A 26,552-nucleotide genomic window follows, 5' to 3' on the forward strand; every position below is an offset into this window, starting at 1 on the left:
ATCTCCATCTCAATGCTAAGACCCAGCTCCACTCAATGACCAGCAAGCTACAGCACTGGACACCCTATGCCAAACAACTAGCAAGACAGGAACACAAACCCACCCACTGGCACAGAGGGTGCCTAAAATCGTAATCAGGTCACAGACACCCCACAACACACCACCAGACATGGACCTTCCCACCAGGAAGACAAGATCCAGCCTCATCTACCAGAACACAGGCACTAGTTCCCTCCACCAGGAAACCTACACAACCCACTGAACCAACCTTACCCACTGGGGGCAGACACCAAAAACAATGGGAACTATGAACCTGCAGCCTGAGAAAAGGAGACCCCAAACATAGTAACCTAAGCAAAATAAGACAGAGAAACACACAGCAGATGAAGGAGCAAGGTAAAAACCTACCAGACCAAACAAATGAAGAGGAAATAGGCAGTCTACCTCAAAAAGAATTCAGAGTAATGATAGTAAAGATGATCCAAAATCTTGGAAATAAAATGGAGAAAATACAAGAAACGTTTAACAAGGACCCAGAAGAATTAAAGAGCAAACAAAAAATGATGAACAACACAATAAATGAAATTAAAATTTCTCTAGAAGGAATCAAGAGCAGATTAACTGAGGCAGAAGAATGGATAAGTGACCTGGAAGATAAAAGAGTGGAAATAACTACTGTAGAGCAGAATAAAGAAAAAAGAATGAAAAGAATTGAGGACAGTCTCAGGGAACTCTTGGACAATATAAAACGCACCAACATTCGAATTATAGGGGTCCCAGAAGAAGAAGAGAAAAAGAAAGGGACTGACAAAATATGTGAAGAGATTAGAGTTGAAAACTTCCCTAATATGGGAAATAGTCAATCAAGTCCAGGAAGCACAGAGAGTCCCATACAGGATAAATCCAAGGAGAAACATGCCAAGACACATATTAATCAAACTATCAATAATTAAATACAAAGAAAAAATATTAAAAGCATCAAGGGAAAAACAACAAATAACACACAAGGGAATCCCCATAAGGTTAACAGCTGATCTTTCAGCAGAAACTCTGCAAGCCAGAAGGGAGTGGCAAGATATATTTTAAGAGATGAAAGGGAAAAACCTACAACTAAGATTACTCTACCGAGCAAGGATCTCATTCACATTTGACAGAGAAATTAAAACCTTTACAGAGAAGCAAAAGCTAAGAGAATTCAGCACGACCAAACCAGCTTTACAACAAATGCTAAAGGAACTTCTCTAGGCAGGAAACTCAAGAGAAGGAAAAGACCTACATTAACAAACCCAAAACAATTAAGAAAATGGTAAAAGGAACATACATACCAATAACTACCTTAGATGTAAATGGATTACATGCTACAACCAAAAAATATAGACTGGTTGAATGGATACAAAAACAAGACTCGTAGATATGCTGTCTACAAGATATCCACTTCAGACCTAGGGACACATTTAGACTGAAAGTGAGAGGATGGAAAAAGATACTCCATGCAAATGGAAATCAAAAGAAAGCTGGAGTAGCAATTCTCATTATCAGACAAAATAGACCTTAAAATAAAGACTATTACAAGAGACAAAGAAGGATATTACATAATTATCAAGGGACAATCCAAGAAGATATAACAATTGTAAATATTTATGCACCCAACATAGGAGCACCTCAATACATAAGGCAAACGCTAACAGCCATAAAAGGGGAAATCAACAGTAACACAATCATAGTAGGGGACTTTAACACCCCACTTTCACCAATAGACAGATCATCCAAAATGAAAATAAATAAGGAAACACAAGCTTTGAATGATCCATTAAGCAAGATGGGCTTAATTGATATTTATAGGACATTCCATCCAAAAGCAACAGAATACACTTTCTTCTCAAGTGCTCATGGAATATTCTCCATCATGTCTTGGGTCAAAAATCAAGCCTTGGTAAATTTAAGAAAACTGAAATCATATCAAGTATCTTTCCTGACCACAACACTATGAGACTAGATATCAATTACAGGAAAAGAACTGTAAAAAATATAAACACATGGAGGCTAAACAATACACTACATAATAACCAGGAGATCACTGAAGGAATCATAGAGGAAATTTTTAAAAAACCTAGACACAAATGACAGTGAAAACATGACGACCCAAAATCTATGGGATGCAGCAAAAGCAGTTCTAAGAAGGAAGTTTATAGCAATACAATCCTACCTGAAGAAACAAGAAACATGTCAAATAAACAACCTAACTTTATACCTAAAACAATTAGAGAAAGAAGAACAAAAAAACTCCAAAGTTAGCAGAAGGAAAGAAATCATAAAGATCAGATCAGAAATAAATGAAAAAGAAATGAAGGAAACAATAGCACAGATCAATAAAACTAAAAGCTGGTTCTTGGAGAAGATAAACAAAATTGATAAACCATTATCCAGACTCACCACAAAAAAGAGGGAGAAGACTCAAATCAATAGAATTAGAAATGAAAAAGGAGAAGTAACAACTGACACTGCAGAAATACAAAGGATCATAAGAGATTACTACAAGCAACTATATGCCAATAAAATGGACAAGCTGGAACAAATGGAGAAATTCTTAAAAAAGCACAACCTTCGGAGACTGAACCAGGAAGAAATAGAAAATATAAACAGACCAATCACAAGCACTGAAATTGAGACAGGTATTAAAAATCTTCCAACGAACAAAGGCCCAGGACAAGATGGCTTGACAGGCGAATTCTATCAAACACTTAGAAAGAGCTAACACCTATCCTTCTCAAACTATTCCAAAATATAGCAGAGGGAGGAACACTCCCAAACTTATTCTATGAGGCCACCATCACCCTGATCCCAAACCAGACAAAGATGTCACAAAGAAAGAAAACTACAGGCCAATATCACTGATGAATATAAATGCAAAAAATACTCAACGAATTACTAGCAAACAGAATCCAAAATCACATTAAAAGGATCACACACCATGATCAAGTGGGGTTTATTCCAGGAATGCAAGGATTCTCCAATATATGCAAATTAATCAATGTGCCACACCATATTAACAAATTGAAGAGAAAAACCATATGATCATCTCACTAGATGCCAAATAAGCTTTCGAGAAAATTCAACACACATTTATGATAAAAACCCTCCAGAAAGTAGGCATAGAGGGAACTTACCTCAACATAAAGGCCATATATGACAAACCCACAGCCAACACCGTTCCCAATGGTGAAAAACTGAAACCATTTCTTCTAAGGTCAGGAACAAGACAAGGTTGTCCACTCTCACCACTATATATATATATATATATATATATATATATATATATATATTTTTTTTTTTGCGGTACGCGAGACTCTCACTGTTGCGGCCTCTCCCGTTGCGGAGCACAGGCTCCAGACGCACAGGCTCAGCGGCCATGGCTCACGGGCCTAGCTGCTCAGCAGCATGTGGGATCTTCCTGGACCGGGGAATGAACCCATGTCCCCTGCATCGGCAGGCAGACTCTCAACCACTGCGCCACCAGGGAAGCCCCACTCTCACCACTATTATTCAACATAGGTTTGGAATTTTTAGTCACAGCAATCAGAGAACAAAAAGAAATAAAAGGAATACAAATTGGAAAAGAAGTAAAACTGTCACTGTTTGCAGATGACATGATACTATACATAGAGAATCCTAAAGATGCTACCAGAAAACTACTAGAGCTAATCAATGAATCTGGTAAAGTTGCAGGATACAAAATTAATGCACAGAAATCTCTGGCATTCCTGTACACTAATGATGAAAAATCTGAAAGAGAAATAAAGGAAACACTCCCATATACCATTCCAAACAAAAAGAATAAAATACCTAGGAATAAACCTACCTAAGGGGACAAAAGACCTGTATTCAGAAAACTATAAGACACTGATAAAAGAAATTAAAGATGATACAAACAGATGGAGAGATATCCCATGTTCTTGCATTGGAAGAATCAACATTGTGAAAATGACTATACTACCCAAAGCAATCTAGAGGGTCAATGCAATCCTTTTCAAATTACCAATGGTATTTTTCACAGAACTAGAACAAAAAATTTCACAATTTGTATGGATACACAAAAGACCCTGAAGAGCCAAAGCAATCTTGAGAAAGAAAAACGGAGCTGGAGCAATCAGGCTCCCTGACTTCAGACTATACTACAAAGCTACAGTAATCAAGACAGTATGGTATTGACACAAAAACAGAAATATAGATCAATGGAGCAGGATAGAAAGTCCAGAGAGAAATCCACGCACATATGGTTAACCTTATTTTTGATAAAGGAGGCAAAAGTATACAATAGAGAAAAGACAGCCTCTTCAATAAGTGGTGCTGGGAAAACTGGACAGCTACATGTAAAAGAATGAAATTAGAACACTCCCTAACACCATACACAAAAATAAACTCAAAATGGATTAAAGACCTAAATGTAAGGCCAGACACTATCAAACTCTTAGAGGAAAACATAGGCAGAACCCTCTATGACATACATCATAGAAAGATCATTTTTGACCCACCTGCTAGAGAAATGGAAATAATAAGAAAAATAAACAAATGGGACCTAATGAAACTTAAAAGCTTTTGCACAGCAAAGGAAACCTTAAACAAGATGAAAATACAATCCTCAGAATGGGAGAAAATATTTGCAAATGAAGCAACTGACAAAGGATTAATCTCCAAAATTTACAAGCAGCTCGTGCAGCTCAATATCAAAAAAACAAACAACCCAATCCAAAAATGGGCAGAAGACTTAAATAGACATTTCTCCAAAGAATATATGCAGATTGCCAAAAAACACATGAAAGGATGCTCAACATCACTAATCATTAGAGAAATGCAAATCAAAACTACAATGAGGTATGACCTCACATCGTTCAGAATGGCCACCATCAAAAAATCTAAAAACATTAAATGCTGGAGAGGGTGTGGAGAAAAGGGAACCCTCTGGCACTGTTGGTGGGAATGTTCACTGATACAGCCACTATGGAGAACAGTATTTAGTTTCCTTAGAAACTAAAAATAGAACTACCATATGACCCAGCAATCCGACTATGGGCATATACCCAAAGAAAACCATAATTCAAAAAGAGTCATGTACCAGAATGTTCACTGCAGCTCTATTTACAATAGCCAGGACATGGAAGCAACCTAAGTGTCCATCAACAGATGAATGGATAAAGAAGATGTGGCACAGGTATACAATGGAATATTATTCAGCCATAAAAAGAAATGAAATTGAGTTATTTGTAATGAGGTGGATGGACCCAGAGACTGTCATACTGAGTGAAGTAAGTCAAAAAGAGAAAAATAAATACCATACGCTAACACATATATATGGAATCTAAAAAAAAAAAATGGTTCTGAAGAACCTAGGGGCAGGACAGGAATAAAGACGCAGACGTAGAGAAGGGACTTGAGGACACAGGGAGGGGTAATGGTAAGCTGGGACAAAGTGAGAGAGTGGCATGGACTTATATACACTACCAAATGCAAAACAGATAGTAAGTGTGAAGCAGCTGCATAGCACAGGGAGATCAGCTCAGTGCTTTGTGACCACCTAGAGGGGTGGGATAAGGAGTGTGGGAGGAAGACGCAAGAGGGAGGGGATATGGGGATATATGTATATGTATAGCTGATTCACTTTGCTATAAAGCAGAAACTAACACACTACTGCAAAGCAATTATACTCCAATAAAGGTGTTAAAAAAAAAAAAAAGACTGTTGATCAGTTATCCTACTACATAGCAAGGTCTCCTCCATAAGAGTCTGTAGAACAAATCAGACTTCCTGTTTCAATAATAAGAAAAGCTGCACTTCTTCAAAACAAGTATACATTTTCATCAAATGAGCATCATAAATGTAATAAGTGATCATGTTGTCCCCTCTTTTCCCTGGCTGTTAGCATTTTTTACACAGTGACATTTTAATTTTTCATATCTACCTTATTACACACATACACACAAAAATTTAAAGAGAATTTCAGAAATACATAAAAGCAAATATAAATAACAAAAGAAAGTGATAAAACATCATTTAGAGAGACCCTGGTTCTTATTTAACTCCTGTGGCTAAGTGACTCAGTAGATTAGCAATAAAAGAAACATGATCCTGATAAGCACTTATGAAAGAATTACATAAAGTTGTGGATGGAATATTATGTTAGTAATCTTCCAATAATGTCCACGCAAGGACATTACTGTCCTTTCACACAAAATATTCATTTGATCATTCAGATATATTACACAGTACGTTCTTCCAAGGTGATCCCCTCTCCAATGGGCCAGCTAGTGCTCCCCAAGCTCCCAGAAACATAGCAACTCAGGATAAAATCTGGTATGCCCAAGGTCTGTGAGGGTAAAGTGATTTTTTTTTTGACTTATGACTGCCTACATATATGCCTAGTCCCCCATTCACATCCACATACTGAAGTTGTCGTCTTTCTTGACATGGACCAGAGGCACTGATGTGCAGCAGGCTGCTTTCATCATCAACCATGATGAAAGCAGCCTGCTTTAGTTTTCTGTGGAAAAGCTATATCCACAGAATCAGTCACGGTGGACATTTTCGACTAAGGGTGTGGCTATCAACATAGGGACAGAAGAAGAGGACCTCTTAGGACATAGAGAACTTCTACAACACATCCATTGAGGACATGTCCCTCAATGTTGCTGCATACATTTGAGAGGCCTGTGAGGCCCAGTCAGGGTCCAATTCTGGGACTGAGGAAGAACTGGAGTAGGAGGGTAGGAAACCCAGGGATAGATACTTTTGTCATATTATTGTCTTTTAAAAAATGAATGAATGAATATAATTTTTGAGTCCAAAAACTTTTTAAAAATTAACTGGTATATGGAGCACTGATCTGATCCAAAGGAATGTTTCAATGTCCATAGTTCATTAGGATGCATTTATTAAGATAAAATTCAATCATTACACTGCACTAAACAAGGTTGTTTCTGAGACTAGAGATGTAACATGTATAATTGTTAATGAGGCTCAATATTTTTGCATTTTTCTATCTATTTTGAGGTTAGAGCTAGGTTCATGTCTTTATATAGACTTTAAATTCAGTAAATACTACAATATATAGGTAGAAATAATGTATTTCCAAAGTTTATTTATTGTATAAACTGAATGCTGTTTTTCAATAAACCATACTTAAAAACAAAAAGTAAAGCAAAACAAACAAAAACATTTACATTTTTACTAGATAATTTAAAGTACCTAGTCTGTAATCCTCTTGTTCACATTTATTCACTCATCCACCTTCAGTTCATATTATTTCATCAAAATAAGATATTTTCAGAGAAAAGCATTATTTTGAACAATCTAAACAATCTAAAATGAAACAATGTATGGAATCATAGCCATTTATTTGCCTTACTCCATTTTACTAACCAATACTCACAAACATTCATTTCATACTAAATAAACCAAAAGTTTGTGGAATGAGTCTCCCTTATTAAATTTATTTTCAGTTAGAATACTTGAAAATAGTTGTTAAATACAAATAAACAGTTGACATTTTTATGAGGTACCCAATCATACAAATCATGAAGGCTCTTAATATGGTATGGCATCATCAAAAAAGTAAATATATGTTAGCAATTTCAAGCATAAACTTTCTGGAGGCTTTCTGTAACTGCTAAGCAAAGAAAGTTGGAAATTTTTAATTCCTTGTAGCAAAAAGTATTATAGCTTCTTTTTGTTATTGATTTATTTATACCTCCCTTTACTCCAAAAAAAAAAAAAAAAGTATTTAAAGCAGTTAACTTGTTTGTGACTTACAAATCAAATTATTTGCTCTTTTAGCACTTCATATATGAGAGTATTTTATCTGGAAATTGCCCAGAGGGCACATTATATTTTAAAAACAAGTACAGTTGATCCTTGAACAACACTGGGGTTAATCTGCATATAACTTATAATCAGCTCGATGTATCCTTGGTTCCTCTGTATCTGTGGATTCATCGAACCACGAACCATGCAGTACTGTAGTATTTCCCATTGAAATGTATCCTCATATAAATCCACCTGCTCAGTTCAAACCCATGTTGTTCAAGTGTCAACAGTAATTCTACTGCTTTTTTTTTTTTTTTTTGCGGTACGCGAGACTCTCACTGTTGTGTCCTCTCCTGCTGCGGAGCACAGGCTCCGGACGCACAGGCTCAGCGCTGGGTCATGGCTCACAGGCCTAGCCGCTCCACGGCATGTGGGATCTTCCCAGACCGGGGCACGAACCCGTGTCCCCTGCATCGGCAGGCGGACTCTCAACCACTGTGCCGCCAGCGAAGCCCCTCTACTGCTTTTTTAATGAGTGAATCTCTGATACTAGTTCAAAGAACTCTAAATCTGACAGCTCTTAATAACATCTTTTACTGTCAGTCTAACAGGCAATTCTAGTAAGGTTTTATTAAGAATAAAGACACAGACCTACTGGAGAATGGACTTGAGGATACGAGGAGAGGGAAGGGTAAGCTGGGACAAAGTGAGAGAGTAGCATGGACATATATACATTACCAAATGTAAAATAGATAGCTAGTGGGAAGCAGCCGCATAGCACAGGGAGATAAGCTCGGTGCTTTGTGACCGCCTAGAGGAGTGGGATAGGGAGGGTGGGAGGGAGGGAGATGCAAGAAGGAAGAGATATGGGGACACATGTATATGTATAACTGATTCACTTTGTTATAAAGCAGAAACTAACACACCATTGTCAAGCAATTATACTCCAATAAAGATGTATAAAAAAAATGCTATCGGGGCTTCCCTGGTGGTGCAGTGGTTGAGAGTCCGCCTGCCGATGCAGGGGACACGGGTTCGTGCCCTGGTCCAGGAAGATCCCACATGCCGCAGAGCGGCTGGGCCTGTGAGCCATGGCCGCTGAGCCTGTGCGTCCAGAGCCTGTGCTCCACAATGGGAGAGGCCACAACAGTGAGAGGCCCACGTAAGGCAAAAAAAAAAAAAAGCTATCTTACTATTTACGAGTAGTAACCCATTGGCAACATAAAATGAGTCATTACTAATGAATTACAATTACCAGAGGACACTGTTTTAGACTCTTCTGATGATGAAAACACAATTAACTATACCTATAAAACATCTCAGAAGACTGCTTTACAATGAACAATTTCAGGCTAACATAATGAAAATCACTAGTTACACCATCAGGTGAAATGGCTTTCTGGAAGGTGGATATTGGAGTTAAAGATATTTCTGTTTCTATGTCTCATATTACAGATTCTGAAATTGTTCTTCAAAGATGGCGACCTACTTAATACAAGTTAGAATCCATTCATTCTGCAATTTCTCATATCAATATTTGTTATTGATATTGCAGTGCTAGCTTCCTAAGAAAGTAATGGATATCTTCTAGGACCAAGGAAGAGAGAGATGAAAACATCAGTTAACCAAAAAATGAATGGGAGCTGACAGTAAGAACAAAACTTAAAAGTCAAACTTGCCCTTTCCAAAGTAGGAAAATACCTATAAGGGTTATTGAATCCTTAAGTCTAAGCCTTGGGCACACTGTACAGTGGGGTAGCTAATTCTAAGACTCCCACTAAGACTCCCAAAATTCACTAAGGTGAATTTTGAAAGGGCTAAACAACATCCCAAATCCCTGATATGCCTTAACGCTTGATATAAAAATGTGAATCTTCCCAAAAGAGAATAAGTGTTGGGATTTTACTTTAAGAAATGCACCAAATCTATAATTCCTCAGCTCCCAGAGTGGTGAAGTTAGGAACGTGTTTTCACAGCAGACCAGGAGGCCCCCTTACAATAGCTTATTGGCAGGGACGTGAAACAAGATCTCTGAAATAAAAATATATACACTGAGGAAAGAAGCACCTAGGCTAGTGACCTGTGCCCCACATCAAGATTTGAGAGCTTGCGGGGAAAAAAGGCTCCATACAGCTGAATGTATGGCTGCTGCAGAATCAAAATCTGCCTCTGTACCAGCAATTGTGATTTGTAAGGCAACAGGAGAGCCTGAGCATGTGAACCAAAAAGAGCTGTAACCTGGTGTGGTACCAGAGGCATGTGCCCCCCTACAAAAGATTCCCACGCCTTAATCCCTGGAATCTTCATACATACAGCCTTCTTTATCTTATATCTATCATCTATTATCTTTTTTGTTACATTACATGGTAAACGGAACTTCCAAATATGATTAAGGTGATGATAGATTTCATTCAATAAGACAGTTAAGGGTTTCAGTGATTCAACTTAAAGAATAAATTTAAATGATGTGCTCTTTTGGCTCTCTGAGCAACACCTGCTGGTTGGCAAAAACAAGCATCTTATGAAAAGTGGCAAAAAGGGAGCCAAGAAGAAAGGTCAATCCATTTTCTAAGAAAAACTGCTATGGTGTGAAAGCACCAGCTATGTTTGGTATAAGAAATATTGGGAAAACACTAGTCACAAGAACTCAAGGAACCAAAAGTGATCTGGTGGCCTCAAGGGTTTCTGAAGTGAGATTTACTAATTGCAGAATGAAGAATTTGCACTTAGAAAATTCAACCTAATTACTGAGGATGTTCAAAAACTACCTGACTAATTTCCATAGCATGAATCTTACTCATGACAAGATGTGCTCCATGATCAAAAACATAGTAGATATGAATGAAGCTCATGTTGATGTCAAGACTACTGATGGTTATTTGCTTTATCTGTTCTGCATTGGTTTTACTAAAAAAAACCCCACAAATATCAGATTGAGAAGATTTTTTATGGTCACCGTCAACAGGTCCACCAAATCCAGATGAAGATGGAAATCATGAGCTGGAAGGTGCAGACAAATGACTTGAAAGAAGCGGTCAACAAAGTGATTCCAGATAGCACTGGAAAAGATATGGAAAAGGCTAATCTACTTAATCCCCACTACCACCTCCATGATGTAGTCATTAGCAAAGTAAAAATGCTGAAGAAGCTCAATTTGAATTGAGAAAACTCATGGAGCTTCACTGTGAAGGTAGTGGTTCTAGAAAAGTTACTGGGGATGAGATGGGTGTTAAAGTTGACCAAGCTGAAAGATACGAACCATCAGTCCAAGAATCTCTTTAAAATTCAGTCTTTTAATGGTGACAAATAAAAACTTTATTTGCAAAAAAAAAAAAATTAATGATGTGACCAAATTTATTATTCCAAGTTTGTAGAGCAACTCAAATAATTTCAAATCAAAAATAGGAACTCATTATTTAAAATAATCCCACGGTTGAGCTCTCTATAAACTTAGTTTCTCATATATAAAACTTACTTAATATGAGGTAAAACTGAACATTGAATCAAATGTCTATTTTTTTTTTCTAACAGAGCAGATAATAAGTTTGAAGCACATATGCTTGCTAGATCTAAGTCATACCCAAGTCTTAGAATTAATGCAGCTTCTCAAAGACATATTAGGGAAATGGTGAAAAACCCTGGACCTTTCAATGGCATTCAACATACAAGTCAAGCTGGAAATTACATTTAATAATTCTCTATTTTATGCCAATCAATGTGCTCAGTTCTCTACATACTTCATTTCATTTAACCCTCACTTCAGCAAGGTAGCTATTGCTATTCCCATTGCCAAGTTTACCTAGGCAATAAGGGAAAGAGCTCTTACTCAAACCTGGTCTATCTCCATACAAGAACATGATGAAGACATCTTATCTTCATTCATAAATATTAAACTGGAAAATACTTTAGTAGAGATCCTGAAAGTCCATGAGGTGGCAATATTATTCCATGAAATGATCAACCTCTCAATCTATCTATGCTTTCTTTTCTCCTTCTCCCTCCATAGCCTATTTGTCTCTCCCTGGATTTCAATATAGTTCCATACAAAAAAGAAAAAAAAGTTTAAAAAAAGAGTAGAATTCCTTGTAGTAGTTGTTCAATACACAAGCTTTAGAACCAACTCATCACAGATATTGGCCTTCCTTATTTTACAATATTTTAATTAAATTAAGTATATTTAAAAAAACTTCCTAAATGTATAAATTCTCAAAATTGCCTTTCAGAAACAGACAGAAACAGACAGAAACTAGGGTTAGATCATTAATTCTAGTATTTTTGTGCTAACCACCTTCGTCCTCTTCTCTTTCTCAGGTGTCATGTCTCTTCTCCCCTTTGTTCTCATTCCATGTACATTACCATTATTACCATTACTATTTAGAAATATCAGTACAAACTCAGGTTTAGACTAATATAGATATACATGGTTACATACAGAAATATTTATAGATATGTATATCTACCTGGAATTGTATATGCACATATATTTCCTTGCTCTCAGCTGAGCAGGCCTAAAAGCAATAATACTTACATGGCAATGAGCACAGCAAGTGCCAGACCTTGGTTTCTAATACTGTTCTCCAACTGGAGTTGAGTCAGAAATTAAGGAAATGCTAAAAACAAAAATAATGACAGTAGTAGATCAGAGGGACATAAGGGCCAACTAAAAGAGCTGGCAAAGGCGAAGGCTGAATAATTTATGCAGCAAAATATAAGGGCCAACTAATAGAGCGGGCAAAGGCAAAGGCTGAATAATTTATGCAGCAAAGTATATTGGATTATAACCCAAAGTATAAAGTAAATATCTATGGGTCCACAGTTATGTATATGTGATGAATAAATAAATAGATGGAGAAAAAGAAACAAATCTCCCATGTGAAAAAATTCCAAAAAAATTATGTAGATACCTGTCCTCAAAGAGGTGAAGATAATGTCCAAACTTTGAGTGAGGGCTATGCTGTGAGGTTTTTTCAAAGAGTACAGTAAAGAAGGTTGGGGGCTGGAAGGGGAGAAGAGTAACTGCACCATACATCAGCAGTGACGAGTCATGTTGATAGTACGCACTCTTGTTATGATGTTATGAAAATGGCACTTTATCTTTATGGTCTTCCTTCCAAAAGCCCACAGTCTGTCTAACCATGAGGAAAAACTCAGATAAATCCCAGTTAAGGGACTTTCTACAAAATATATGACCAATATTCCTCATATCTGAGGGTCAACAAAATCAAGAAAGGTCTGAGAAATTCACAGTCCAGAAGAGCCTAAGGTGACATGATAGCTAAATGTAATGTGGTATCATGGATAGGATCCTGGAACAGAAAAAAACGACATTAAGTAAAACCAACAAAATATGAATAGTGAGGTTTAGACTGAGAGAGCACAATGGCAGAGTAAGAGGACAAGAAGCTTACTTGCCCCAACAAACACATCAAAAATACATCTACGGGCTTTCCTGGTGGCGCAGTGGTTGGGGGTCCGCCTGCTGATGCAGGGGACGTGGGTTCATGCCCCGGTCTAGGGGGGTCCCGCATGCCGCAGAGCGGCTGGGCCCATGAGCCGTGGCCGCTGAGCCTGTGTGTCTGGAGCCTGTGCTCCGCGGCAGAGGGGGCCGCAGCAGTGAGAGGCCCGCGTACCGCAAAAAAAAAAAAAAAAAAATCTACATGTGGAATAATTCTCATGGAAAACTAACTGGAAACTGGCAGAAGGACTCCTGTACAACCAAGGCTATAAGAAAGATACACATGTAATCAGGTATGACAGGAAGAAAAGCATCAGATCGGGACCTGTGCCCCTGGGAGGGGACTCAAAAGAAAGGGGAGATAATATAGGCAGACACTCACACTGAGGAGTGAGTTGATGGAACCACAGACTGGGCTTCCCAGTCCTGGGGTCCTATGCAGAGGAGACAAACCCCCTTGACAGCTTGGAGAACTGCTGGGACATATAGAAAGGCTGGAAAAGCCTAGAATCCACTTGTGAGGAGTGTTGGCTTGCACCCAGTTAGGGCAGAGAGAGGTCTGTCCTAACTGTTGCCTCCTCACCATGCTCCCCAGTCTGAGCCCCATCCACTCCAGGCCACAGCCTAGCACTAGATCTGGGGCTGCCACAACAGGGGAAAAGACACCATCGTGGGCTGCATCTGAGTGGAACCACAGACATCTGCACAGGCAGGGCATTGGACCTTTGTAAGCACACAAGCCCCACTTGCTTCAGCACTCCCCTCCTTTGAAGCAAAAGTCCCAGTGTAGGGAGAAGGAAAAACACACTTAAAGGGAACACAGTTAGCTTGAACCCGACCCTCAGGGCTTCCACTCCAGCAAATTGGAAACAAGCACCACTCCTGACAGGGTAGTGATGGCCACTGAGCAGATAGGAAGTCCTGCCTCACACCATGAGCAGGCTCTAGCTAGCTCCCTTATCTCCAGCCTCACCACCTACCAAGGTGATAGATGCAGCACATGCTGAGGAAAGACAGGATTGTGTCCACATCAAATGCAGACCTCCCACCAAAGTCACTGGGTACATGCAGTCTGCATAGGGATGCTCCCACAAATGAACACCCCTTCAAGATCACAATACGTATTTGTTTCAACTAAAATCATAGAGACAGAGAAACTTAAGTTAAAAAAAAAAAAGTCAAATAAAAGAGTAAGAGAAACATAAGTTATGAAACAGAAATAAACAATTTACCAGATAAAGAATTCAAAACATTGGTAATAAAAAATGTTAACTGAATTAGGGAAGAGAATTGTTTTAAACACAGATCATTTTAACAAAGGACTATAAGATATAAAAAGACCCAACCAAAAATAAGTAATTCAATATCTGAGATAGGAAAACTCTAAAAGCAATCAAGAACAGACTAAATGACACAGGGGAACACACAAGTGATCTGGAAGATAGAATAACGGAAATCACCCAATCAGAACAGCAGACAGAAAGGCAAAGGAAAAAAAACAAGTGCAACATATGAGATCTCAGGGATAACAGCAAATGTGCAAACAGTCACATGATAGGAGTTCCAAAAGGAGAAGAGAGAGAAGGGTATCAGAAATATATTTGAAGAAATTACGGCTGAAAACTTCCCAAACCTAAAGAAGGAAACAATTAGCCATGTACAGGAAACACAGAGGATCCCAAACAAGCTGAAGGTCCCAAACACGCACACCAAGACATATCATAATTAAAATGTCAAAAGTTAAAGATAGAGAGAATTCTAAAGGCAGCAAGAGAAAAACAGAGAGTCATATACAAAGGAATCCCCATAAGGCTATACACTGATTTCTCTGCAAATACTTTTCAGGTCGGAAGGGCATGGCATCATATATTCAAAGTGCTGAATGGGAAAAAAAATGCAACCTAGCATACTCTACACAGCAGGACTATCATTTAGAATAGAAGGAGATAAAGAATTTCTCCAACAAGGAAAAACTAAAAGAATTCAGCAATACTAAACCTACCATAAAAGAAATGTTGAAGGATCTTCTCTAAATGGAAAAGTAGTAAGAATCTACAGGAAAGGGACAATTCCAATAAGAAAGGCAAATATATAGTAAGTACTGAGGATCACTTAAATAAGCCAGTACATATATTAAAAGACAAAAAATTGTAAAAGCAACTATAACTACAATAAACAGTAAAGTGATAAGAATGAAGATGTAAAATATGACATCAAAAACACAAAATGTGGGAGAGGGGAGTAAAAAATATAGATCTTTTATAATGTGTCTGAATTTATGACAATCAGTTTAGATCAAGCAGATATAATTAAAGGTCAAGATATATGAACCCCATGGTAACCACAAAAAAACAAAAAGAAAGGAACTCAAGCTTACTACTAAAGAAAATCACCAAACCACAAGAGGAGAAATAAAAAGAAGAAATGAACAGAGAAGAAATATAAAAACAACTGGAAAACAAGGAATAAAATGGCCATAAGTACATACCTATCAATAATTACTTTAAATGTCAATGGACTAAATGCTCCAATCAAGACATAGGGCAGCTGATTTGATTTAAAAAAAAAAAAAAAAAGACCCTTCAAACTGCTGCCCACAAGAAACTCACTTCAGGGCTAAAGACACACACAGACTGAAAGTGAAGGGGATGGAAAGATATTTCATGCAAATGGAAACAACAAGAAAGTAGGGGTAGCCATACTTGTATCAGACAAAAAAGACTTTAAAACAAGGCTGTAACAAAGAAGGGCATTAAAATATATGCACCCAATACAGGAGCACCTAAATGTGTAAAACAAATACTAACAGACATAAAGAGAGAAATTGACAACACAATAATAGTAGGGCACTTTAACACCCCACTGACATCACTGGACAGATCATCCAGATAGAAAATCAATAAGGCAACAGTAATCATAAATGACACAAAAGACCAGCTGGACTTAAATATCTAACAAACATTACCCCCCAAAACAGTAAAATATACATTCTTTTCAAGTGCACATGGAACTTTCTCCAGGATAGTTCATATACTAGGCCATAAAACAAGCCTCAACAAATTTACAAGGAGAAAAATTATACCAAGCATTTCTTTTCCTACCACAGTGGTATGAAACTAGAGATCAACTATAGAAAGAACTATGGGAAAAGAACAAACATGTACACTAAACAGTATGCTACTGATGATGAAATCAAAGAGGAAATCAGAAAATACTTTGAGACAAATGAAAATGGAAACATAACTTTCCAAAATCTATGGATTCAGTAAAAAGTTTTAATAGGGAAGTTCATAGTGATATAGGCCTTCCTCAAGAAACAAGAAAAATCTCAAATAAAGAATCTAACCTACCACCTAAAACAATCAGAAGGAAGAAAAACAAAATAAAAGTCAGCAGAAAGAAGAAAATAATAAAGATCAGAGAGGAAATAAAATAGAGATTAAAAAAGTAATTTAAAAATATCCATGAAACCAAGATTTGATTTTCTTTGAAAAGATAAACAAAAGTGATAAATCTGTAGCCAAACACAGAAAGAAGAAAAAAAGAAAGGTATCCAAATTTGAAGGAAACAGGTAAAACTGTCACTATTTGCAGATGACATGATACGTTATATAGAGAACCCTAAAGTCTTCACTCAAAAATTATTAGGATAAATGAATTCAGCAAGGCAGCAGGATACAAGATTAATATACAGAAATCTGTTGTCATTCTATACACTAATAATGAACTAGCAGAAAGAGAAAGTTAAAAATATCCCACTTAAAACTGCACCAAAAAGAATAATATACCTAGAAATCAACTTAACCAAGGAGGTGAAAGACCTATACCCTGAAATCTCTAAAACACTGATGAAGAAAATGGAAAATGATACAAAAAACAAAAAGATATCCTGTGCTCTTGGACTGGAAGAATTAATATTGTCAAAGTGGCCACTTTACCCAAAAGGAGGACTCAAGAAATAAAAGTTGATATAAACATATTTCTTTACATTTGAGGGTGAACATACTCTAAGAGAGTAAAGTGTTTACTCTGTAGAAGGATGATGAGAGGTAACAAAGTTTGGGCACTGTCATTTTTTTGCATTATAAATCTTTAGGATTATTTGATTTTTAAAAAGCTTTGGGTATCTATTGCCTTAATATTTTTTAAGGTAAAGATAAAACTTTTAAAAGTAATATGTGTTAAGAAAATTGACATAACCTTACAGAGAGATCAAATAATTTGTTTTTAAGTGGCAGAATCAGAATTAAAAACCTGGGCACATGAGTTCAGTCCATGTGCTTGGCTTTATGCTTTACCTTTTTATGTGGTTGAGTGAAAAAATAAAATAGAATTACTGTGATACAGAAAACAATGAATGGCAGGTATTGTTATAACTATATACCAATGTAAATTTTTTAAATCAAAGAATTTCTTTCTGAAAAGCAACTTGTTACTTTTAACAAAACTCTAACTTCCCCCATTCTTTCCCTTCTTCAACAGAAAGAATGTGCTAACTGACAAAGTAACTGATATCTAGGACCATCCACAAAGGCATAAATGTGAGATTTCTGACATCCTTTATAGATCATGTATCAATCCCTCCAGAAATATATGTACTTGATATAGCATGCTTCTAAATTATCTTCTCTCAAAGAAAAATTTAAATAGCTAATTTTATTAAACAACAGACTGTGTATTGCATTGATAATTTCAATTTTAAATGGAAATTCTCTCCACCCAAATTTATTACTGGCAACTTTATAGCCAAATAACAAGGTTTTATCTGTCCTTTTCTCCTCCATTTTTTTTCAAAATGCCAACTTTCTCTACCTCACACCCATTAGGATGACTATTATCATAAAAACAGAAAACACCCAGTGTTAGTGAGAACATGGAGAATTTGGAACCCTTGTGGACTGTCGGTGGCAATGTAAAACAGTACAGTCACTATGGGAAACAGTCTGGCTGTTCATCAAAAAATTAAGTATAGACTTACCACATGACCCAGAAATTCCACTTCTGGGTATACACTCGAAAGAACTGAAAGTAGGGACTCAAACAGATATTTGTACACCCATGTTCAGAGCAGCACTATTCACAATAGACAAAAGGTAGAAGCAATCAACAGATGAATGGATAATCAAAATGTGGTGTATGTTTGTGTGTGTCTATGTGTACATGCATATATAATGGTATATTATTAGTTATATTATACATAAGTTAGCAAATATATATAATAGAACAATATTCAGCCTTAAAAAGGAAGTAAATTATGACACGTGCCACTCACAGATAAACCTCAAGAACATTATGCTAAGTGAATTAAGCCAGACAAAAAAGATAAATACCGAATGATTCCACTTAAATGAGGTACCTAGGGTAGTCAAATTCATAGAGACAAGGGCTGGGGAGGAAGGAATGGGAAGTTAATGGGTACAGGGTTTCAGACATATGAGATGAAAAGTTACAGAGATGAATGGTGGTGATGGTAGCACAATGTTATGAATGTACTTAATACTACTGAAATGTAACTTTAAAATGATATAAGATGGTAAGTATTACGTTGTGTGTATTTAACCACAAAAAAATTTTTATTCCAATTTTCTAAGTTAAATAATCCTTTGGTAAATATTGGCTAACCCTAATTTATCTATAATCATTTACCATTGTTTCTAGCAAAAGTGTGTGTTTTTCAACAAATTAGCAAAAGGAAATTAGGGTGGAAAATATTCATCTTTGGGATTTTAAAAATCACTGAAAAAGTAGAGAAAAAAAGAAAGCCTATAGCTATGGTATGAAGAGATCTCTAAACTGAACTGTCTGACTATATTTCACAGAATAGGTGAAGGAAGAGTGAAATTCACTTGAGGTCTTGCCATGTGGACAAAAACAAATCCCTCATGTAGAGATATGACTACATTTTAATGGTGGTAGTGGGCATATGGGGGGTCCTAGTAATTCTGAATGATAGCTTGCAAAGGCAATGTGGGTATGTAGCCAGAAGAGTGGGTGGGTATGATATGATCACTTAAACTAAAAGGACAACTCAGAAAGTGAAACCTTCACTGCCTCAAAGAGCAATACCTAGACCTGCAGTGATTCTCAAAGGACAGCACAAAAGAGCAGTATCAGTATCACCTGAAAACCTGTTAGAAAAGCAAATCCTTGGGCTCTGCCTCAGGCCAGACCTACTGACTCAGATTGCTGGGCAAGCTCTCTCTGCAGATGATTCAGATGTACAATAGTTAAGAGCCACTGTTCTAAACTACACTGAGTGCCATGTAACCACCAAAGACTATTTTAAGTCACTGGCTCTCTACATGGACTGCACATTAGCATTACCTGGAAGCTTCTGAGGTTGGGCCCCACCTCAGAAAGTCTGATTTAATAGGTGCTTATTTATTCGTTTAGATTCCTAGTATTCCTATGTTCGGCCACGGTGGAGAATCATGTCTTTAAATGTCTCAATCAAACTGGTTTAAAAATTTAAGAAAGAAAACAGTGTATTAATGTTTTAAGTCCCAAAATACTCATTTTTTTTTTGGCCAAGTAAATATAAATTAATAACTAAAACAACTACAGAAAGTCAGCTAATACTTAGGCAAAACACAAAGTTGAAATCAACAATACAGGTTTAACAGTTAAAAATAAAAAATGAAAAGGGTTTTATTAAACAAGTCAATTGTGAAAAACATAAGACTGGAAAAATTATTTTTCTAAAAAGAAATTTTGAAATACATAAGCTCTAACAGAGTGGCAAGAAAAATTGACTTTGCAACTCAGGTACAGGTGGGCAAAAGTTTTTGGCTCTGTCATCGATCAGCTGTAACATTTTGGTTAATTTCATTTTTCTTTCCTAAGCTTCCACTTCTCTTCCACTACAAAACAGTCAATATTATGAGCCTATATCAAAGCGAGGTTTCGAGGATTAAATAAATAAAACATGTAAAGTACATAGTACAATAACTGGCACACATTTATGCTAAGTGTGGGCTTATAACTAAGAAGAAAATCATACCAAAATGAAAATACAGCAACAAAACAATGTGTAAGTTCTAAGAGTCTGGCAAAACATCTCTGTGATATTCTAAGCTAAGAAAAAAGTATAAAAACAACAGCAATACTAAAACTTTAGGGGAGTTCTCCCTATTTTATGTGGAGGCAGCGAGTATAGCTGTGGATGTTGCATTCAACTTCCTTATCTCCTGTCAATGGAAGCAACCCGTTGCTCACTCAGGCCTCTCTAGGGATAAAGTGCTTCACAAGAGTTTTAAAATGCATGCCGGCAGTTGTGCTTGACAGTGTTCAAATATGGATAACAAATTCTTACTCTCTTTGATGCCAAGATAATATTCTTAATTTCTTCATTAAGTTAACCATGAATAATGAAAAGGAGGGACTTCCCTGGTGGTCCAGTAGTAGAGAATCCGCCTTAAAATGCAGGGGATGCGGGTTTGATCCTTGGTCAAGGAACTAAGATCCCACGTGCCGTGGGGCAACTAAGTCCATGTGCCACAACTACTGAGCTCACGATGTGTCTCAACTAGAGCCCGCGTGCCACAAACTACAGAACACTCGTGCTCTGGAACCCACACGCCACAACTAGAGACCCCATGCGCCCTGGAGCCTGCGCACCACAACTAGAGAAGAGAAAATCCACATGCCACAACTAGAGATAAGCCCGTGCACCACAATGCAACAAAAGATCCCACATGCCTCAACAAGATCCCGTGTGCCGCAACTAAGACCAACGCTGCCAAAAATAAATAACTAATCTTTTAAAAAAAAATAATGAAAAGGAAATCCCATTTGAGTATCTATAAAGCCAGTAGATGCATATTTAGTGCTAGTTTTTCCAGTTTGCATCAGTGAGCCATTAATTAGTTCTTATAACAAAAATGAGTCAGATACTCTAATTAGCAAACAAACACGTGTCGAATTATTCATTTACTTTCTTTCTTTTCACTAAACTTGACCCAGTATAAATACCATAGAAGGGAATCCCCATAAGGTTAACAGCTAATCTTTCAGCAGAAACTCTGCAAGCCAGAAAGGAGGGGTAGGACATATTTAAAGTGATGAAAGGGAAAAACCTACAACCAAGATTACTCTAACCAGCAAGGACCTCATTAAGATTCAACGGAGAAATTAAAACCTTTACAGACAGGCAAAACCTAAGAGAATTCAGCACCACCAAACCACCTTTACAACAAATGCTAAGGAACTTCTCTAGGCAGGAAATACAAGAGAAGGAAAAGACTTACCAAAAAACCCCAAAACAATTAAGAAAATAGTAATAAGAACATACATATCTATAACTACCTTAAACGTAAATGGACTAAATGCTCCCACCAAAAGACACAGATTGGCTGAATGGATACAAAAACAAGACCCATATATATGCTGTCTACAAGAGACCCACTTCAGACCTAGAGACACATACAGACTGAAAGTAAGGGGATGGAAAAAGATATTCCATGCAAATGGAAACCAAAAGAAAGCTGGAGTAGCAATTCTCATATCAGACAAAATAGACTTTAAAATAAAAACTATTAGAAGAGACAAAGAAGAACACTACATAATGATCAAGGGATTGATCCAAGAAGAAGATATAACAATTGTAAATATTTATGCACCCAACATAGGAGCACCTCAATACATAAGGCAAATACTAACAGCCATAAAAGGAGAAATCGACAGTAACACAATCATAGTAGGGGACTTTAACACCCCACTTTCACCAATGGACAGATCATCCAAAATGAAAATAAATAAGGAAACACAAGCTTTAAATGATACATTAAACAAGATGGACTTAATTGATATTTATAGGACATTCCATCCAAAAACAACAGAATACACATTTTTCTCAAGTGCTCATGGAACATTCTCCAGGATAGATCATATCTTGGGTCACAAATCAAGCCTTGGTAAATTTAAGAAAATTGAAATTGTATCAAGTATCTTTTCTGACCACAATGCTATGAGACTAGATATCAATTACAGGAAAAGAGCTGTAAAAAATACAAACACATGGAGGCTAAACAATACACTACTTAATAACGAAGTGATCACTGAAGACATCAAAAAGGAAATTAAAAAATACCTAGAAACAAATGACAATGGAGACACGACGACCCAAAACCTATGGGATGCAGCAAAAGCAGTTCTAAGAGGGAAGTTTATAGCAATACAATCCTACCTTAAGAAACAGGAAACATCTCGAATAAACAACCTAACCTTGCACCTAAAGCAATTAGAGAAAGAACAAAAACATCCCAAAGTTAGCAGAAGGAAAGAAATCATAAAAATCAGATTGGAAATGAATGAAAAAGAAATGAAGGAAACGATAGCAAAGATCAATAAAACTAAAAGCTGGTTCTTTGAGAAGATAAACAAAATTGATGAACCATTAGCCAGACTCATCAAGAAAAAAAGGGAGAAGACTCAAATCAATAGAATTAGAAATGAAAAAGGAGAAGTAACAACTGACACTGCAGAAATACAAAAGATCATGAGAGATAAGCAACTCTATGCCAATAAAATGGACAACCTGGAAGAAATGGACAAATTCTTAGAAATGCACAACCTGCCAAGACTGAATCAGGAAGAAATAGAAAATATGAACAGACCAATCCCAAGCACTGAAATTGAAACTGTGATAAAAAATCTTCCAACAAACAAAAGCCCAGGACCAGATGGCTTCACAGGCGAATTCTATCAAGCATTTAGAGAAGAGCTAACACCTATCCTTCTCAAACTCTTCCAAAATATACCAGAGGGAGGAACACTCCCAAACTCATTCTACGAGGCCACCATCACCATGATACCAAAACCAGACAACGATGTCACAAAGAAAGAAAACTACAGGCCAATATCACTGATGAACATAGATGCAAAAATCCTCAACAAAATACTAGCAAACAGAATCCAACAGCACATTAAAAGGATCATACACCATGATCAAGTGGGGTTTATTCCAGGAATGCAGGGATTCTTCAATATATGCAAAACAATCAATGTGATACACCATATCAACAAATTGAAGGAGAAGAACCATATGATCATCTCAATAGATGCAGAGAAAGCTTTCGACAAAATTCAACACCCATTTATGATAAAAACCCTGCAGAAAGTAGGCATAGAGGGAACTTTCCTCAACATAATAAAGGCCATATATGACAAACCCACAGCCAGCATCATCCTCAATGGTGAAAAACTGAAACCATTTCCACTAACATCAGGAACAACACAAGGTTGCCCACTCTCACCACTCTTATTCAACATAGTTTTGGAAGTTTTAGCCACAGCAATCAGAGAAGAAAAGGAAATAAAAGGAATCCAAATCGGAAAAGAAGAAGTAAAGCTGTCACTGTTTGCAGATGACATGATACTATACATAGAGAATCCTAAAAATGCTACCAGAAAACTACTAGAGCTAATCAATGAATTTGGTAAAGTTGCAGGATACAAAATTAATGCACAGAAATCTCTGGCATTCCTATGTGCTAATGATGAAAAATCTGAAAATGAAATCAAGGAAACACTCCCATTTACCATTGCAACAAAAAGAATAAAATATCTAGGAATAAACCTACCTAAGGAGACAAAAGACCTGTATGCAGAAAATTATAAGACACTGATGAAAGAAATTAAAGATGATACAAATAGATGGAGAGATGTACCATGTTCTTGGATTGGAAGAATCAACATTGTGAAAATGACTCTACTACCCAAAGCAATCTACAGATTCAATGCAATCCCTATCAAACTACCACTGGCATTTTTCACAGAACTAGAACAAAAAACTTCACAATTTGTATGGAAACACAAAAGGCCCTGAATAGCCAAAGCAATCTTGAGAACGAAAAATGGAGCTGGAGGAATCAGGCTCCCTGACTTCAGACTATACTACAAAGCTACAGTAATCAAGACAGTGTGGTACTGGCACAAAAACAGAAAGATAGATCAATGGAACAGGATAGAAAGCCCAGAGATAAACCCACGCACATATGGTCACCTTATCTTTGATAAAGGAGGCAGGAATGTACAGTGAAGAAAGGACAGTCTCTTCAATAAGTGGTGCTGGGAAAACTGGACAGGGACATGTAAAAGTATGAGATTAGATCACTCCCTAACACCATTCACAAAAATAAGCTCAAAATGGATTAAAGACCTGAATGTAAGGCCAGACACTATCAAACTCTTAGAGGAAAACATAGGCAGAACACTCTATGACATAAATCACAGCAAGATCCTTTTTGACCCACCTCCTAGAGTAATGGAAATAAAGACAAAAATAAACACATGGGACCTAATGAAACTTAAAAGCTTTTGCACAGCAAAGGAAACCATAAACAAGACCAAAAGACAACCCTCAGAATGGGAGAAAATATTTGCAAATGAAGCAACTGACAAAGGATTAATCTCCAAAATTTATAAGCAGCTCATGCAGCTCAATAACAAAAAAACAAACAACCCAATCCAAAAATGGGCAGAAGACCTAAATAGACATTTCTCCACAGAAGATATACAGACTGCCAACAAACACATGAAAGGATGCTCAACATCTTTACTCATTAGAGAAATGCAAATCAAAACTACAATGAGATATCATCTCACACCAGTCAGAATGGCCATCATCAAAAAATCTAGAAACAATAAATGCTGGAGAGGGTGTGGAAAAAAGGGAACACTCTTGCACTGCTGGTGGGAATGTGAATTGGTACAGCCACTATGGAGAACGGTATGGAGGTTCCTTAACAACTACAAATAGAACTACCATATGACCCAGAAATACCACTACTGGGCATATATCCTGAGAAAACCATAATTCAAAAAGAGACATGTACCAAAATGTTCATAGCAGGCCTATTTACATTAGCCCGGAGATGGAAACAACCTAAGTGTCCATCATCGGATGAATGGGTAAAGAAGATGTGGCACATATATACAATGGAATATTACTCAGCCATAAAAAGAAACGAAATTGAGCTATTTGTAATGAGGTGGATGGACCTAGAGTCTGTCATACAGAGTGAAGTAAGTCAGAAAGAGAAAGACAAATACTGTATGCTGACACATATATATGGAATTTAAGAAAAAAAAATGTCATGAAGAACATAGGGGTAAGACAGGCATAAAGACACAGACCTACTAGAGAATGGACTTGAGGATATGGGGAGGGGGAAGGGTAAGCTGTGACAAAGTGAAAGAGCGGCATGGACATATATACACTATGAAACGTAAGGTAGATAGCTAGTGGGAAGCAGCCGCATAGCACAGGGAGATCAGCTCGGTGCTTTGTGACTGCCTGGAGGGGTGGGATAGGGAGGGCGGGAGGGAGACGCAAAAGGGAGGGGATATGGGAACATATGTATATGTATAACTGATTAAATTTGTTAAATTAAAAAAATAAATAAATAAAAATTAAAAAAAATAAAAAAATAATAATAAAAAAAAAAGAATTTCTTGAAACTACTAAACCATGCCCACATCCCACTCCATGTGTGAGAAGCAGTCAGTGTGCAGGCACACAGGCACATGCTGGGGTGGGGAACAGTCATTTGTTCATTTTGCTGTTAGAAATAGAGCTGATGGAATTACCAGTAATTTTCATTTTTTTCTCAATAGTTTAGGATATTTTTCAAATTTTCCATAATAAGCCTGTATTATTTTCAACATATGAAAAATTTAAGCATAGGGCCTAATCAATAACAGAAAGTCAATAAATAGTTCATGAATAAATGAAAGTAACAGTATAAATGTTCTACACCTTGGTACTTTTTTTGACAACTTGAAAAAAAATAAAAGCAGACAAAATTAACTGTGATTGTCCACCAAAAACTATTTTACCTACAATTATGCTTGAAAGCAACTGAAAGATTTTTTTAAATCATTAGTATTTAAAAATTAAGCAGAACTCTAAAACTAGACTCTCATGATTTTTAAATGATGGTGGGCAAGGGGTAGCCCTATATAGACACTGAGGAGTGGATACGGCTCTAATGAGATAAGCTTTGTTTTGAATTCTTAGCTCCACTACTTCCTAATAGTGTGACCCTTGGGGATGTTACTTCTTTCTCAATTTTTACACCTATAAAATGAGAATAATATTTTCATGTTCCTAGGCTTGCTGTAAGAATTAAAGGGAAAAACACAGGCACAACACTTCACACATAGAAGCCATTAAATATGAGTGGTGGTAATTATTCAAGTGAAGAAACACTATCCAAATAAGATAGGAGGCAATCAGCCCCTAGTTTTCATACCATACATGTGTGCCGTATTTATGGTACATTTATAGCACACAATGGGT

The 26,552-nt window shown here is 36.9% G+C and overlaps 1 protein-coding gene and 1 pseudogene across 2 annotated transcripts in view; one reads left to right on the top strand and one right to left on the bottom strand.

Moving 5' to 3' along the window:
• Positions 1-26,552, bottom strand: part of SLC2A13 (solute carrier family 2 member 13) — a gene marked incomplete at both ends in the record, with an annotated part of 464,919 nt that overhangs the window by 291,398 nt on the left and 146,969 nt on the right. The window lies entirely within an intron of this gene.
• On the top strand, positions 10,263-11,107 carry LOC307060843 (40S ribosomal protein S3a-like; annotated as a pseudogene). Its single transcript has one exon. The product of its transcript is annotated as a 40S ribosomal protein S3a-like (transcript).

This window comes from Hyperoodon ampullatus (genome assembly GCF_949752795.1).
Source record: "Hyperoodon ampullatus genome assembly, chromosome: 11".
NCBI lineage: Eukaryota > Metazoa > Chordata > Mammalia > Artiodactyla > Ziphiidae > Hyperoodon > Hyperoodon ampullatus.